Source organism: Falco peregrinus, chromosome 14, assembly GCF_023634155.1.
Source record: "Falco peregrinus isolate bFalPer1 chromosome 14, bFalPer1.pri, whole genome shotgun sequence".
NCBI classification, from domain to species: domain Eukaryota; kingdom Metazoa; phylum Chordata; class Aves; order Falconiformes; family Falconidae; genus Falco; species Falco peregrinus.
In genome coordinates this window covers 5,078,129-5,095,689 of record NC_073734.1, presented here as the reverse complement: position 1 = coordinate 5,095,689, position 17,561 = coordinate 5,078,129, and the positions used below count along the sequence as shown (strand labels likewise).

Here is a 17,561-nt window from a genome sequence, read left to right as displayed (position 1 = left end):
AAGCCAGGCTGCCGAGCATGCCCAGGCTTCACGGGTGGTGTTCAAAATGGGGTGGGTCCGAGCTGAAATGTTCCTTGGCTGACTCCGAGCGGGCTGTGGGTGCAGGACCTTCCCAAACCAGCTGGCAAGGCCACGCGGGGTCACCCAGAGCCGTGCATTCACTGCAGCCTGTGCAAGGGGTGGTTGCACCATGGTGAGACTGCGCTTGTGGGTCACGGTGTGCGGCTCACAGGTGATAGCCATCACTTAGGAGGTACTGGGTTATTTACCCCATTTCTCCCAAGCTTCTTTAATAAGCAGGATGATACCCTGGGCTCCTGGGATGCTGTTTGCCTGTATCCTCTGTCTGACTTAAAGCCAAGAGGAACCATCCCAGGCTTGGCCTGTGCTGGGAGGATTCCCAGCTATTTCTGTTCCCAAAAGAGGTTTTGAGTGGAAAAGCAGTCAAATCGCTGGCTGCAGCTGATGCTTGGGGAGGGTTTGCCCTGCCTGAGGCTCTGTTAGAAAGCAGCAGATCTGGGTGCCCAAATAATCCCTACAAGCCTCAGGAAGCTCCCACTTCTCGGGCTGGCTGTAACCATCATGGAACTGGTCAGTGATTCAGAGCAGGGACCTGATCTGGCTGAAAACCAGCGGGAGGGAGGTGGGGAAATGGGTCGTTCTAATTCTAATTTAGGTTGAAGTAGGGTCCGACTCCCAGCTCGAAGCCAGGTCCACTCGAGCACCTTTTAGGCAGCTCCCAAAATGCTCCTAGAGCTCTGTGACTTGCAGTGAGCTCCCAGGCAAGGGTGAGCCCAGAAGGAAAGCTCCTCTGTCAAATTCGGGACTCTTTGCGTCACTTTTGGGGGGTGGTTTATTAGAGCGTGGTCATTCCTTTCTGTTTTATGAGCGAGTGCTACATATAGCAGCCAGGCTGGGGAAGAAGGGCTGGGATTAGGGGAAAAACCCAGGTACCTCCTCAGTCTCCTGTGCTGGATTAATTGTTGGGTCTCAATCATTTGTATGCGGAGTCACACTTGAAATCTTGATCTGCATGTCTGCCGATGACTTATCTGCAATATGAATGAGACTCCCAGTCCTGCTTTGGGAGCATGTATTTGGGCTTGATGACGTTTTCAAGCTGATGTTGTACCAAATTGTTGTCAAAGCTCTGGGAAAAAAAAAAAAAAATCCCAACTAGATTGCCAGGTAGGAAACAGGCTGTGGAGCAGCAGAAAGACCAAATCTTTCCCTGTGATCTGGGGAGGTGAATGACTTGATACAAAGGCCTGAATTCTGGAAATGTGGAGATCTGGTCTGCCTTGGGATGCTGGGTCTGAGACCTGAGTGAGCATCCTCCGTCCCCAGGTGGTAATGGTCCTGGAAAGCCACAAGAGTGGGAGCTGGAAGAGGTTTGAGCCCCCCGTGTTGGAAATGTTTAGCGAGCTCTTGGCATATAATGTTCCACCTTCTAATTATGAGACAGAAGGGAAAAAAATAATCAAGTCAGACAGGAATGCCAGGGCATGAATACCTTCCTCCCGTGTACTGGCTGGGGTAACGTGGTCCTGAGCTCTGCTGGAGAGCGGCAGCAGTGCTGGGATGGAGGATGCAGCCCATGATCACACATGTGCATGGGGGAGGAGAAAACCTGTGGGATTTGGGGACCACTCAGAGGACCCCTTGCATCATCAGTAAAGATGCAAAGAAATAAATGAATGGGAGTGCAATGCTTCAAGCGTACTTGGTCAGAGGCTGAACCTCCTGGTCCCATCAGAAGATGCTCCATGAGCAACCTGCCATCTCCTTCCTGCAGCCCAGCTCCCTCCACCGTCTGTGCTCGGTCTTAACTAGTCTGTTCTTGAGTAGATACATGCAGAAAAGAAAGCAAGAGCTGGGAACCCAGGGCTTGTCTCTTTTTATGGCACAGCCATCGCCTGCGGTGCACAAGGGCTGCTGGTGTGTTGAAAAGCCCTTTATTGATCTGCTGCACAGCCCATCTCTCGCTGTGCGAGCCAGGGACAGGCAGGCTCCAACGTGATGCTGTGCATTAGCGCTGGGTTACCAACAGCAAATGACATCCATCCCAGGAATTTTTGCTGCCTGTGTTAATGGCTTATGCTGAAGTCCCCAAACCTATCAATGAAGATCCAAACCATTCGGCTACAGCCAGGCAGGATGGCAGGATTTAGGCTTTGCTGGAGACGTGGGGCAGGCAGGATTAGGTGGGGGTACAGGCTCAGCCCCGACGTCTTGGAGGGTGTCTTGGGTTTGCAATTTGGCTGCATGCAGGATTGGCCCAAGGAGACCTCGACATGCAAGCAGGGAGAGCTGCTTTGCCTGAAACCTGCCATCCTTCAGCTCAGCCCTTTGCAAGGGTTGTTTTTGCAGAAACAGTCCCTTAGCATGCGGAACCAGAAGAGAGCATGGTTTTACAAACCTAGAACCAGCTAGAAAGGCTTTCCTAGAATTACTCCGATTAATTTTAAAGCTTCTAAATGAATAAACATTCCCCTACAGTGCCCACACCAAATCGCATCGTCGAAATGGAAAGAAATTCACAAAACAGGCAGTGGGTGCATTAGCAGAGGGGTCCTGATGCTCGTTTTGGTGGCTTTGGGGCTCAGGGGTGCAGTATCCCCCATCTCATGCCACCATGAGCTCTGGCTTACCAGCATCTGGGGGGTTTATAACAGCACTGGTGTGTCTCTGTGTGTGCGTGCGTGTGTGTGTGTGTATATTCTCTTCTGTCTAATAATATGGCTGAGTTCACTCTGCAGCCTTTCCCTTGGTGGGGGAAAATATGTGCCCACCCACGTATTTCATTAAATTTGTAAGAATTCAGTATTTTTGAAAACTCTACCGCTCTGTCAGATTTGGTTGGAATTGGCCAACACGTTCAAAAGTTATTAGTGTGGGAGTGATGGCATATAGATATATAAACAGCACAATCACATCAGTAAGCCCCATTTCCTGAGGAAAGTAGGCTAAAAACATAGTGTACTGAAGACAAGTAAATTGGATCCTTAAGGTTGTTTTAGTCTGAACCGAGTGCAATGTTATCGGCGACACAGAAAGGTAAGCTCATTTAAGAAATAGTTTCTAGGTTAGGTAGATGATTCTCCTAAATTTTCTTTGATGCAATTAGAAGGAAAAAACACTTTCTTTCTCCTCCTCTATCTCCCGTTCGCTGAAATACTTTGTGTGAAATCGGTGGGCGAGAAGGGCTGTGAGTCAGGTCTGAAAAACTACCGCTGATGGCAACTATCTGTTTTCAGAGGTAGCCAGGTAGGGAGCCCTTTTTCACCCTGTTTAAAATGAAGGTGCAGGGTGTCCTCGTCGTGCTGTGGCATGCCTCGTGCCCTTCTTGTATCAGCCAAGAGCCATCACTTCTTCTGGTGCTGTCCCAGAAGGATGGAGGATGCACTGGAGACACTAGAGCCCATCTCATTAGTGCTAACATTGATACCTGAAGCAAACTGTCTGTAGGCACTGGTGTGTCACGGTCGATGAAAATATAATATCCAGTTGAGAGAGGTGGGCCTTCCTGGCTTGCAGCATCCTTGGCTTCCAGCACAGCCGCTGGCCCTGGAGGGCAGATGCCCAGGGAGCATCAGGGGAGCTCAGGACTGACTCCAGCTCTCAGTGATGGGTGATGGCAGTTTTAATGCTGGGCAGACAGACCTTAATTCTCTCCAGCATTTCCTTCTGCTACTACAGCTCCAGGTTTTGTAGCTAGTGGCTGGACTACTTGTGAGAGGAAGGGCCGCCAGCGGCTCTAGGGTTATGAATCCCAGAGACGGGTGACATTTGGCAAGCACTCACCTCCTCTCCAGTGCAAGCTTCACGAGGTCCTGTTGTTCAGCACCTTAAAATAACAGCTCCTCGGAGCAGCCGATGCCCCAGCACCCTGGAGGGGATGCTGTTCTCAGGTTAGTCCTAAGTAATGCACTTCCAGGCGTAATTACAGCTAAGCCATTCACCAACGATGAGAAAAATATAATTAAGCTCAGTAGTCTCAGGAGGAGTTGGGCCACAAATTAGCACGGTGTCATTCAACTTCAGAAAAGGAAACTGAAGAAGAAAAGAACAAGGAAGCGAATAAAGACAACCTGGCAGTGAGGACGGGTAAAGGGAAATGTTTGGACTCAGCATGGATGCTCCTTCAGGATGCTGCAGAGAGGGCAAAGCATCCATCCGCGTTTGATGTCCAGTGGGGAGCAAGGAGGCAAGAAAAGCCCCGGAGAGCTGAACAGCAAAGTGCAGGAGGTTGTTTGAGCCAAACAGGTATTTTCTTCAGAAAAATGGAAATGCAGCCTGGGCAAAACCCACAGAAAAGAATAGATTCTGCAGTTCTGATCCCAAACATTTTAAGTTGCGGTAATGTCACTACCGGCAGTACACCGAGCCATAATAATGCTGCTTAATGCTCTCTCAGGCCTGTGCCTGCAGCTTTGCAATTGTACTTAGCTGCATTTGATTTAAGGTTTCTGCTGGCTTTTCTGATGCCCGGGGGAGGTGGCTGCGGGGCTCCCGCATTAGTCTTGCCCTAATCCCCGCCTCGTGTGGCTAGCGGGGCTTTCGCTGCAGATGGAGAGGGGAGAGAAGGAGGGATGTGGATTGAGGGGAACGTGGTGGCCCCAGAAGGACTGTGTGTTCCCTTCCTTGGGTCAGGATGGAGGGGATGAGCCAGCAGCAGACTGAAGCTGAAATGGTCACAGCTGAGCTGGCTGCAGGGATGGAGCTGAGTGAATGTTTCAGGGATCAGACCAAGTGTGCCGGGGCCTCTCGCTGCCTCACCCAGCCCCTCTTTGGGCACCTCTGGGTCCAGGGAGGGTTCCTCTGCTTATGGCCCTTTGGAGAAGCACTGCCCCTTTCCCTGCTGAGGCCATGGCAGCCAGCTGGAGCTTGGGGCTTTGCAGGAGTCACCTCATCCCATTAGCTGGGGAATGATGGGGTCACTGACAGCATTACCTGGTACCCACTGGATCTCATGCAAGGAAAGCATGCACCCTCCATCCCTTCCCATTCTCTCCATCCTTTCCTTGAGGGGTGCAAAGAGACAGGCAGGAAAACACAGAGGGGATAGATGGAGGTGACTCAAAGGCTGAGATCAGCTGGGGCAGGAGGTAATTCTCTTTATGGCAGCATTTTCTTTTTCCTTCCTGCCCTCCCTCTCCCCAAACAGCCCCCGTGCAATGCAGAGGGGAGCAAAACCCGGGTCTAGCAGCCTCCAGCAGGCTTCACCATTGACAGAGAGCTGAGCTGTGGCAGAACACGCCGCTCTCGCTCTCTCTCCGCCACCTCCCTCCCCTCCTCTGCCCGTGCCCAAGCTCCCGTGTGCTGACAGGGGTCAGGCGATACCGCAGCGGCAGAGATTAGGATCAGCTGTTCTTCCTCCCGTTCCTGCCTTGCTGTCAGCCGGGATGACACGGGTACCTCTGACTCGGCAAGTACACTTCCCACCTCTAGTCCAGGACACTTGAGAAACAGTGGATCCCCAGATAGCATCCTGAAGCATCACATCCTTACCCATTACCGGCTCTTGGGTGATCTGCTGTCTGCACCGTGACTGTTTAAGTCCTCCTGCAATGCCAATTTAATAACTTCCTGCTCAGACAGGATTTACAGCATTAAGCCCTTTTGTGGCTGTGTCAAAAGTCAGGACTAGCTGGCACGCTCTCACAGGGCCAGCACTGTGTGTCCCTAGCTGCCACCCCGCTGCCTGCACTGCAGTGCAGGGGTGGAAGGGCACATCTGTGCGCAGACATGAACAGGCTGGAAAATTGAGTGCCTTTCATAGGAATGATGCTTTACAAAATAATCCAACTAGAAAAACCGCAGCAGAGTCTTTTAGCTTCTAGGCGAGCAGCTCCGCACTGTTTTGCTAGCCCCTCTCCTGCCATCGCTCTCCCATCCTTCAACCATGACCACTGCTCCCAACTCTGTGGCTCCTGCTGCCTTCCCTCTCCGCCGAGCCAGATGTGAGCTAAATCGCCCCAGCTCCATGGCCCAGGTGTGCAACATGCATTCTTATAATAATTTCCAGCAGTGCTAGGACATGGTGAAATAACATGGGCAGAGCGGAGATTCTCAGCCCATTGGATTCACCATGGTCCGAGCCGGCTCTGCCCCGCTCCCTGCGCTCGTCGGGGAGGATCTCCGAAATCCGTGCAGTCCTGGCAGACAAGGCTTGTGTCACAGCAGGCATGCAGCAAAGCATGGCTGGAGAGGATGCTTTTGCTGTGGGTGAAGCAGCAGAGGGGTCTTGGGATGCAGGAGGAAGCAAAACGCCTGGTGGCGATGGGATGGGAGAGCCCTGCCAGTGCCGGAGGGTGATGTGCTGGTGCCTGCTCCATGGTCGCTTTTGCAGCAAAAAGCGAGACCAGATGGGAACGGGCAGGGATGGCACTGGCCGGCAGCGAGGCAGGAAGGACAGGAGGGTGATTCACTCCTGGCAGCCGCCACTTCCATGGGAAGGGGCTGCCCCGGAGAGCTGGGCAGGAGGTGGGCGGCAGCATGAGGGGCTAAAGGGGAGGAGGAGGAGGCTGACACCGCACAGCAGCCCATCACAGCTGGGATCATCTGACTGGTTTCTAATCTGAGCCTTTTACCAGCTTAGTGCATGGGCTGAGCGGCCGGCACTGCTGTCCCGCTGCGGCTGGCCCTGCTGCAGAATCAGCCCTTCTCGGGAGGTGCTGCAGGATGATTTCAGCCCCCTGAGCCGGATTAGATCCCCCCACTGACACAATAACCTCCTGCCTGCCCTGACTGCTTGCATAGCGCAGGAAAGACAGAATGAGCTGAAGAAGAGGATGGTGAAGCCTCTTCTTCATGCTGATGCTTCTGGGTGGAGCAGCCCATCATCAGATGGGGAAAAAAAATGAAAAAGCCAACAACAATAAAAAGCCAGCCCCTGATTTTCCTTTCTGCTGCTTCTCCTATTCAATGAGCAGAAACTGCAGCGTTGCTTTTCTCAGCGATCTTCGGGAGGGAAGGGAGAGATCCTCCCCCAGCCTGTGCAGCTGCCTGGCAGGCGGGCTGGCTTGTAGCCCCACCGCTCCCCTCCATCCTCATCCTCTGCAGAGTGCAAGGGGACTGGTGAGGGTGCACACAAACCTGCAGCTGGGCCCAAGGGCTAGATGTGGGGGATGCAGACTGTAGCACCCCAGCCCGTTGCTGCCATGTCCCACCACCCTAAACCCCCAGCCATGTCCGTGGGAGCTGCTGCACCATGTCCCTGCCTGGTCCCACACTGCACCCCAGCCATGCTGCACCCTGACGCTTAGGTAACAGAGGAACGTGAAGGGGAAGGTCTGGGGTCCCTCCGCTACAGCCATGCTGCCTTCCCATCTCGTGAGAGAGCCCTGCATGCTTTTTTCCTCTCCCAGCTCCCGTTTTAGGTTTCCTGGCATGTGTTCCTGCCGGCTGCGCTGCTCCCGCCCCAGCCGCCCACCCACATGCTTCTCTGCGGCAACATCCCCAACACCCCCATGCTCCTGGTCCCCTCAAAGTCCCTTCCTCCCTGGAGAGAGGCAAAAACAATATCAAGAGCACAACAGAGATGAAAATACAGAGCTGAGCAAAAATAACAAGTATACGAGCATCACTTCTCCCTGCAGCCAGAGCTTGGGATGCTGGGGTGACTGGCACCACCGTGGGGGGAACGCAGTGGCCGGGCTGGGGGCTTCCAGTGCTCTTGCAGATGGTTTGAAAAGCCTCCAGCAATGAGGTTTCTGTCGCTTCTGCCACGCAGGGCAAATGACAAGCTGCCCTGGCTTCCTAATCCAGGAAATTAAAGGATTTGACCATAGACCCTGCTAAGCAAATTTCCCCCTTGAAAATCCCAGGGGGATTTAACCCATGGATTCAAACGATTATCCCTTTAAAGTTGTGACTAAGAAAGGTCCCAATTCTTCAGGGTGCTGAGCACCCTAAAATCCTGTTGTGGCAGCGATGTGGCCATGCCTTGTGCTCAGCCCACCACCCAGCGAGACCTTCTTTTCAACTTTAGCCCACCTCTGCCACCACTGTTTCAGCAGCGGGCAGCAGCCCTTTGACAGCAGGGCCTCACTCCAGTCATGGCCTGAATCCGCTCTGCCCTGTCCTCATGTGTCTCCCTCCAGGGACATGACATGTTATTTGGGGACAGTTGGTTCTGGTTCAGCATCAGTAGCAGCCTATGTGGGAGACAGGCTGTGTGCACCCCAATGGGAGATGGGTGGGCTCCATGCCAGCAGCGCCAGGTCTCATTCATGGACCTGGATGGCAGAAGGGAGCACGGTACCAGGCCATATAGCTTTGCCAAATTAATTCTGCTCAATTAAAGCACATCTGGTATCCTTCCCCAAAGCCAAACCTGCTGGAGACTGTGAACCCAAGCAAGGTTGGGTCAGTGGACGCCCCACTGTTGCAGCGCTACCAAAGCTAGCCGGCTGCTACAAGGCTTTTACCATCCCACACCAGGTTAACTTCAGTGAGTAGTTCCCACACCTTGCCCTGGCACAGCCACCAACCCCCCACAAGGTTTCAAAGGTTCATCTACTGCCTGTGCTGTTTCTTCATCCTCTTCAGGCCAGGCCAGCCAGCTTCTGCCTCTGCTGCATCCAGACCCTTCCTTCTCCAGGCTCCTGTCCCAGCCAGCCTCTCCTCACCCAGGCTCCCTGCTTCTCCCAGGGCCTCTCCTACACCCTGGATGCTCTTTCTCCTCCCTCTGCTTCTTCCAGATCCCTCTTCATCCAGAGCTCCCCTTCCACCCCCCTCAGAGCTATTTATCTGCTTAGCAGGAACCAGCCACAGCTGCACATCATCCACGTCAGCCAACCCACCGCCCCTGAAGCCAGCCCACAGCTGTATATTATCAGTGTTAATTAACCCGCCTTCATTCCTCTATAATTCCTCTACGCTCCACCACGAAGTGTCCTTGTGAGCCTCAGTGGCTTGGTGATGCTGCCCAGAACCCTGAGCAGCACTTCCTTGGGGAAGTGCTTTCTTCCTTTATGGAGAAGAAATAGGTTTGTGGGCTCAAAGCTGGACACAGTGGTCACGGTGGCTGTCCCAGAGCCACCCTGCTGGCAGGTGGCCATGGCCGGTCCCCATCCAATACAGCAAGATCCTTGAGGGAGCTTCAAACAGCCGTGGCAGGTGGCAGCTCTTCTCAACTCTTTGGTCCTGGGGACAAACCCTCCGGGAAAGCAGTGGCAGAGGTGAGAGCCAGGGCTGAGGCACTTTTCCAAGGGGAGATGTGTGGGGCAGGGCTTGGGCGGGGGCTGGTAGCCCTCCAGCTCACCTGGATCGTGTAAATGGCCTCTCTGGGGAAGCAGGCTGCAGCCTTCTCTCCGCTGTCTGCCTGTGTCTCTGTCTCATCACCATAGCGTGGAGGTGAAACATAAATAATTAAAAGCCCAGATTCTCTCCTGGCAGAGCTGGGCTCCGAGTCCCTTCCCTTGTTGTGCTTCCGGCTGCTTAAGTGGAAATTTTCAGGGGTTTTGCCTTGGAGGCAGCACAGACCTGCAAACCCAGGGCTGCCTGCTGGCCTTGGGGCACGTCGCTCATCGGGGACCCAAAAGGGCAGGTCCCCAGCGGCAGACCCCCATCCAGGGGGTCCCGCAGGGTGCCCGGGTCCTGCAGGGGCGAGCAGTGCCCAGCAGCTGGGCATCAAAGCCGGGCACAGGCAGGCGGCGGGACTGAGCGGGCAAACCCCACTGCAGACCCAGCAGCTCATGCACGACCCCCCATCTTGAGCAGCTTCATGAGAAGTGGGGTGCTTATTTGGGGGCACAGGCTGGTTTTTGGGCTCCTGGGTGCTCACAGGCCCCCATGTGATAGGGAGGAGAAACCCATGCAGGCAGCGGGGATGAGGAACGCGGCTCCTTTTGGGTGGGCTCTGAAGTTTGAGGCAGGCAGGAGCTGCTCGTTGCTGTGGCAACTGGGATGCTATATTATTTTTTCCCCCTCCCCAGTTGGCAGGGCTGTGTCCAGCACTCGAACCACAGAGGGGTCTGCCCACCCACATCCCTGGGGCACCCCCAGCCCCTCTCCCTCCTGCCTGCACCCACTGGGGCTGTGGAAGGTGCAGGGGACCCGGCAACATGTGCCATGGGGCCAATGCTGCTCAAAAAAAAAAAATTTCACCAAACACTCCTGTCCTCTCCATCCCTCCTGATGGGGACCGGAGTGGCAGGCACTGGTGACAGCAACCTGGCACCAGACTTATTTCTGCAGTGGTTTAGCATCTGATGTTGCTTTTAGCAGGGCCGGTGGTGGGTACTGTTTCCAGCTGAGTTTCTGTGCAAGTCTGCGTCCAGCCGAACTGCGCAGGGCTCAGCTGCAGCAGGGGGTGCTGGTACCCTGCGCGCAGCCAGGCGAGGTCCTTGCCCCCACTTGGCACCACGATGGCGTTAGGAGCATTTTTGCTCTGGGTTGGCATTTTCTCGTCGTTCCTGGGGGGTGCTGGTGTGCAGACGTGGGAGTGGGATGTGGTAGTGGGGGATGGAGATGCTGCTGCCGTGTCCCACATGTGGCAGGCTCTGACTAGCTGCTTCGGGGCCAGTTGCCCCTTCCAGCAGAAAAAGCTTCCCTGTGGTCACTGGGTCCATGCTGGCGAGGCTGAATGTGGCAAGAGGCACACAGAGCGGTGCCCACCGCCTGCATCTCACACCAGGGAATCAGCCTCCTCGCAGCTGCATGGAGCAAGACATGGATGTATTTGCTTTCCAAGCATCCACTAGGGCCCTGGTGGTCAAAATACGTTTTCCATCACTCAGAAGACTGGACCATTTTAACGTATCCCTTAGACCTCTGTCACATCGCCTGGAGAAGAGTCCTGTCTCCTATCCCATGGGGCTGGAGGTGGTGGAGAAGTCCCAGAGGGCGAGGCTGGATATCAGTCACCTCCGACAGCTGGAGAGCATCCGTCAGTGCTCCTGAGGCCGTTTCAGCTCCACGTCTTGGCCTGAGTCCAGACTGCGCTGGAACTAAAATATTAGGTTCAGTTAAACGAGCTCGTCATTGGCTCTTTTTGCGGTTTGCTCTGAACCAGGGTGGGTTTTGCTGTTGGCTGAGTAAAACGGTGCGTGGCCAGAGGCACGTCAGGGGATGTCCCTGTCCATCAGCCCATCACCACATCACCAGGGGAAAGGAGAACGGTGAGCTCTGTGCTGCGCTGCCTCTTTCAGGCTTCTGTGGCTCCAACAGCAGAACAAAAATTGCCTGGAAAGTTCATTTGCCAAATGTCTGTTTTGCTTGAGGTGACCAAAACTTGTGAAACTGCCAGAGTGTTTCAGCCAAAACCCGAATGGGGTGAAGGGTCAGGAAAGGAAAGAAGACTTCTCTTTGCAGTTCTGTTGTGTTTTGCTTCAGAATTTGGTTTGACTCGTTCATTTTTAGGCATCAAAATGAAACTGAAATTTGGCAGATCTGCTTTGCTTGTCTGCCATCACCTCCCTCACCTGGAGTTTTTCGCTTGAACTCCCCAAATTCTCTTATTCTAAGCACTTTTCCCTTGATCATAGGGAAAAGCCTCTAATGATTCCCAAAGGGCTGGGCTGTGCTGATGGCTCCTCAAAGGGATTTGAGGGCTGCTTCGCTCACCAGAGGCTCTCTCGGTTCCTTTGCCCGTGGCTTGCTTCAGTTTCTCTCTTTGCTGCATTTTTCACCTTTGGCATTGAGGTTTCTAGCCCACTCTTCATCCCATGCATGGCATCATCCAAGCGAGGAAGTCAGTGTGAAAAACGGGAAGGAACGGGCTGGTTTGGGGACCTTCTGGTGATGGAGGCCAGGCTGGGATGCTGCTGGTCCACCAAACCCTCCACCTTTTGACGTGCAGCCTGGGGCTGGACATGGCAGGAGAGGGTACCCAGTGTCCACAGCGAGCCAGGCTTTTTCTAATAGCCTTCCTCCATCCCACAAAGGTTGCTCCAAATTTGTGGCTGGACCGCAGGTGATTGTGTCCCGACCACATCTCTATCCTCCTCTCCTCGATAAATCCAGAAAGATGGGTAGTGTTGCACCAAGCCACCCATCCAGACCCACCATGGTCAAACCTCCCACCAAAAACCCGGCATTTCCCTGGCGTAATGAGCAGGGACGGGCTTGCGAGGGTTCTGTCAGTGCCGCCTTTGGAGCCAGCCTTGCCCGGAGACAGGGCGATGCAGCCGGAATGCGGGATCCAGCCTGAAGTTATTACAGTCAGCAGCATGTACAGCCAAACTCAACGCTCCACATGTCCAAGCAGGCTGAGTTATGGCTGCTTGGGGAGCTATAACTTGGCCTGTTGTGCATTTAAAAATCTCCACCCGAATGCGGCATTGATGTAGGGCTTTTCTGCTGTTCTGTTTTTGCATTTGATACAGACAGTATAGATCTGCAGTGTGCAGATGATCCAGCGCTGCCCGCGTTCCTTGGAGATTTCATGCCTTCGCTTGCTTTTGCTTGGGCTTTTTCTTCTTTTATTTTTTTACTTTTCCAAGGGTTGTTAGTGATTTCTTCCAACCTGTTTTGCCTCCTGCCTGAAAGTGGCAGGCTCGTTTGTAATGCGCTATTTTTGCACAGGGTTAGAAGAACATTTGTGGCGTGGTTGTGCCTTTGGGATGTATGCGTGGAGGGCTGTCTGCTGGCACTCCGTGGGAGCAGGGGATGAGGAGGGGGACATCAGCGTTTTCCACTTCCATTATGTACATTTTCCATTACGTACATGACAATTATCCAGTAAAATCATGGAAAACTGCCCCACTCAAAGTGTGACAGCTGGAAAGCAGGCAGCATCCCTCCTGCTCATTCCTTTCCTTTCCTTGAAGCTAGTTCTGCCCAAACCCTGCTCTGAGTGGGTTCCTGCAGGTTTTGCATCTCTGCCCATCACTTTCCAGAAAACAACAAAGCTCCCGGCATTGCTGCAATTATCTCATGCACTCCCCAGTTTATAAGAAAAGGGGAAATTCCATCCTCGGGGCTGGAGTTTGCTCTTGCTGCCTCTGTGTTGATTTGAGAGATTGCTGCACCCCTGCCCCACCTGTGATGCCAAACCTGCCTCCTTTGGCAGGCCAGGCTGGGGCAGCGGTGGGACGGTGGCACCAAAGCTGGCCTTTCTCCAGGGCAAAGCCCAGGTCCTGCGTGTGCGTCTGGGCTGGCAGGCACAAAAGCACCGGGATGGGCAGGTACTGCCTGGCCGCGTCACTCACCTGCATCCTCCGTAGCTTCGTTACAAGTGACAGATGGCAGGAGATGAGACTCCCTTTCCAGATGTTAATTATCTTGTGAGCTGTAAATAACATCTCAGGGCAGCTTGCACATCCTCTCTGGCGCAAAAGACCCATCAGCTTTACCCTTGCCAGGGGGCAACAAATTAAAAGGAAGGAAACCCACTGGGAGGGAAATGCATGGGGCTGCCTGGCTCTGCTTATTCTGCATGTCCCTTGGCCAGAGAGGAATGCTGGAAGCATCCTGGGTAACGGTGGCAGATGTGCCTTTGGATACCAGCTCCACCTGGCCCAGCCCTTTGAAGTCAATGGAGTTTGATTTTCTTGTGCCAGGCACTTTTTTTGATAAGCAACAACAAGAATAAAATAAACAAATCTGAGCAGCCCCGTGACCGGTTTGGGATGATGGCGATAAGGCAAGCTGGAGAGGATCGTGGCGTTACAACCCTTTGGCTGCGTCATCCTTCTCTGCTGGAAAAGGCCCAGCTCAGGGTCCCAGGGGATGCCTGGGGATGAGAGCAGCCGACACGATCACCGTGCAACACGCTGCTGGCTGTGGGTTGGGCCGTATTTCTCCCAGGATTTTGGGGATGTGACATTTGATTGTGGCCCATCCCTGTCCCCCAAGACACCATGACTTTGCACCACTATGTTGTGAATTCAGTTCTCCAGCAAAACTCATTTTATCTACTTAAAGGCAAGGCACAGGTTGGAAGAATGCAGCCCGGGATATTTTTTTCGCTTACTCGATTTTAAAAAATGGTATTTCAGTGAAAAATGGCAAATGACGCCTTGGTGAATTTGCTCTCCATTTGTAAGCTCCAAAATTATAAAGGTAGAGAAGAATCTGGCACAGGTGCCTGGAGCAATGAGCTAAATGGGAAGTGGCTCCATCCCCGTTTCCATGAGTTTCAGAGACCTCATGCATGCTGTGCCCCAGCTGGGCCACAGGCACCTGCTCCCCGTGAGGTCTCCCAGCTGGCTTGGGAACGGTTTCCCCTGCAACGTTACATTTCCCAGTGTAAAACCACAGGGAGGCTCAGATGTGGGCTTTTGGCCACAACATTTTCCATCCTTCTCTGTGTTTTGTTTTCTTGGGCCGTAACAAAGAAACGCATCAAGGGGTTGGAGTTTTTTTCAGGATTATAGATTTCTCTTTTTTTTTTTTTTTAAATTCAGAACTTTTCTCTTGAAATGTGACTTTCCGAGCAATTTTTCCAGAGCCTGCAATAAGCATCCCCTCCACCCCATGCCCCCCCCCCCCCCCATCCCTTCCCTCTCGCTGTCTGGTGACGGGACGTGTCCCACTCCTCCTCCCAGGGCTGGTTGCTCCCCGCCAGCTCGGGCAGGGGTGGTCCAGCCTCCCACCCCCAAATCTCCATCCCGAGCTGGGAAGCCTGGCAGCGGGATGCGGGGAAGCCAGGCTTTCTCTTTGCTATGCACAGCACCCGCTTTCTGTCTGGCTGCAAAGAGCCCGAGCAGACGTTTTTGGCTGCATTACGTCATGTCAGAGGTCACATTAGCTGCTTTTTTCTCTTGATTAAGAATTCCTGCGCTGGGGGGGTGGAGGAAAAAGCAGGCGGAGGAAGCAGGCAAGGCAAATATGCTTGCGATAAGCAGGTAAATGGGAATTTATGCACAGATAGCTAATTGGTGTGTCTAATATTCCACCCCCTGAGTACCGGCACTGTATTACTGCCTTCACAAATCACTCAAAGCGAGCCTAGCGCAATAACAACCAAGCCAGGAAAGCTGTGAAAAGAGTCAAGCTGGAATTAAGAGTGGGTTTTATCGGGGCAATAAATGCCAGATAGGGAAAATAACAAACAGGTTGTTAATTGCTGCCATCTCCCCACTCCCTGAAGGAAATGTCTAGACAGAGCCTGGCCCTGGGTCGTGCCTACCCTGGCCCTTGCTGTCGGGTTATTGCGCCCGTCTTTTGGGGCCAGGGAGGTGCTGGGTGCGGGGTGCTGTGCCCGCCAAAGGCTGCTGAGCCAAAGCCTGTGCCAGGGGCGGAGGGAGGCAGGATGGGCGCTGCAGCCCTCCCCAGCTCTGCCCTAAATCAGATGCTCCCGCAGAGGTAGAAGCCAGACAGTCTGCAGCGGCTATTAATAATTCAGTCCCAATTTGTCCCATCGAGGAGAGCGTGCAGACCAGCCAAGCCCGCCCTCCTTGCGGGCAGGGGTTGAGATCCTGCCCTGAGCAGGCAGAGCCTCCAGCCCTCCCCGCCGCTGGTTGCAGCTATCGATCCCCGAGGGATCGGGAGCGGGAAGCGCCTCTGCTTCGCTGCGGGATGTGGAGCGAGGGGATGGATAGCCTGGGAGAGGTTGCATCGCGCTCCCCCTCTCTCTTCGGCTCTGGGGTTTGCTTGCTGGCATCGATCACTTGGGGGCTTTTGCTTTGTGTTTCTTGGTGCATCTCAACTCGATCCCATTAGGGCCGGATCCTGCTCTCCGCTCGGCTGGTGGGAGCGTGAAATAACCCCTGGCGAGTCAACACAGCAGAGGGACTCACGCTCATGCAAGCCTGGTCTTTGCACGTGGGGAGGTCAGACCAAAAAATTCCTTCTCCACGCCTTGCCCAGCCATCCCTTCCCAGGGATAAGCGCATCCCGACGCTTCCCTGTGCAGCCCTGAGCCAGCCCCGCTGCAGCCACCACTGCTTTTCACCAGAGCAAAGCACCCAGTTTAAATGCCCAGCAAATACTCTTTCTGAATTTTTCCTGAAGTGTTTTCTTGCAGTTTGTGTTTGTTTTAATTGAATTTTGCCATTTGAAAAATACATGACCCGCTGTAATGGAGGGAGAGAACGTGCCTCCTGTAGGAAGATAAAGAAGCATTTTACAAAAAAAAAAAAACAAACCAACAAAAAAGCTGCCTGATTACATATTGACCTGAGAGACAAAGTGAATCCGATGGAGCCAGCCTGGCCCCTGAGGAAAACTTGAGGCTGTTCATTATGTCCCAGGATGAGCTCACTGGCTGGTTAACCCCATCCTCGCCACTTGTGCGTGCCCAGAGCCAGCAGCCGGGAAGCCTTCAGTGAAGGCTGCACGTGGCAGGTTTACGTGTTTTCCATGAAAATGTGGACCACAGGGCTTTCTGCTTTTATACGGTAGGAGGCGTTCAAAAAGCTGCATGGAAGAAGGCTTTAATAATAGTTTTAATAATTTTCTTTTGATCTCAGCTTTCTCACTTCATTGCTGGACAGTTAGATTGGTCTGTCTGTCACTCCTGCCCCTCCATGCGAGCTAAGAAATGGAAAACAAGTGGGAGAAGACAGAGAACCCCGTTGTAGTTACCAGGAGCTTGGGGTTTTTGAGCTCCCTTGCAGGAGGGTTGATTTGTAGGTGTACAGGCAATACAGGAAAGATTAAGACCTAATAGTCCTGTTGAAATCAGCTCGGTACTGAGCAAAGGGTTTAGGGCTCGTTGCAGCCCGGTGCGTGCTCCTGTTGAGGAGCTGGGGCTCCCTGGAGAGCTCAGGAGAGGTTTCCATCCGCTCTCAGCATGGGACGGAGGAACGCTGGGGATCTCCATCCCTACAGCAGGACCTCGACGATAAAGCAGCAGTTTCATTCTTCCCTGTCCAGTCCCACTGAGGAGAGGATCCCTTGGCCGAGCTCTGAGTTCCTGGGGGCACCAGAGAAGCCAGGAGTTTGCCTGCAAAAGAACAGAAATTCCCCAGCAAGAGCTGCCACGCGAATTTTGGAAAACAGACCTTCTTTTCTAGAAATCTTGCCCATACGATGCTTTTTCGCATTTAAACCCCAAACAATGCAGATTTCCCCCTGCGTCCAGCACGTAGCTTGCCTTCGCCCCAAACACAGTCCGCTGCCTAGTTTTTTATTGAAGAAGAGCATGTTTTTCGTACAGGGGTGCAAGAAAACAAAGAACAGGGATGGCAAATCCCTCATCTGGTTCCAGCTCACCCTTTCCACGGTCACTGCGCTCAAGCAAAGCTGGATGGGGAGGACTCAGAAATGAAGCAGGTTTCTTGTGTCACCGGGTGCTCTCCCTGCAAGTGTTGGCGTTGCATTTACAACTCCCAAACAGACCTGTCTCTGTTCAGAAGTGTTTCTGGTGTTCTGTAACCTCGCTCTAATTTCCAGGGTAATTTTTAAGCAGTTTGTCCCACTTGTTCTCCTGCCAAAGCGGTGCATTAACCTAAACACCACTCGAGCCCTGCCTGGTTTTAATTTTGCTTCCTTTCTTCCTGAAACCGTCAGGTGCCACAGATTTTGCTGAGAGCTCGCCGCTCGTTGGCTAAACCGTCCCGGAGCACCGCATTTGCAGCAGAAGCCCTTGCACTGGCTCCTCACTTAGGCAGAGCCAGGCCAGAGTCACTGTTGGCATTCCTAAAAAGCCAAGTTCTTCCTCACAAATT

General features: G+C 53.4%; 1 protein-coding gene across 1 annotated transcript in view; it reads left to right on the top strand.

Moving 5' to 3' along the window:
* The window catches only part of JPH3 (junctophilin 3), a 56,502-nt gene that overhangs the window by 17,441 nt on the left and 21,500 nt on the right, over positions 1-17,561 (top strand).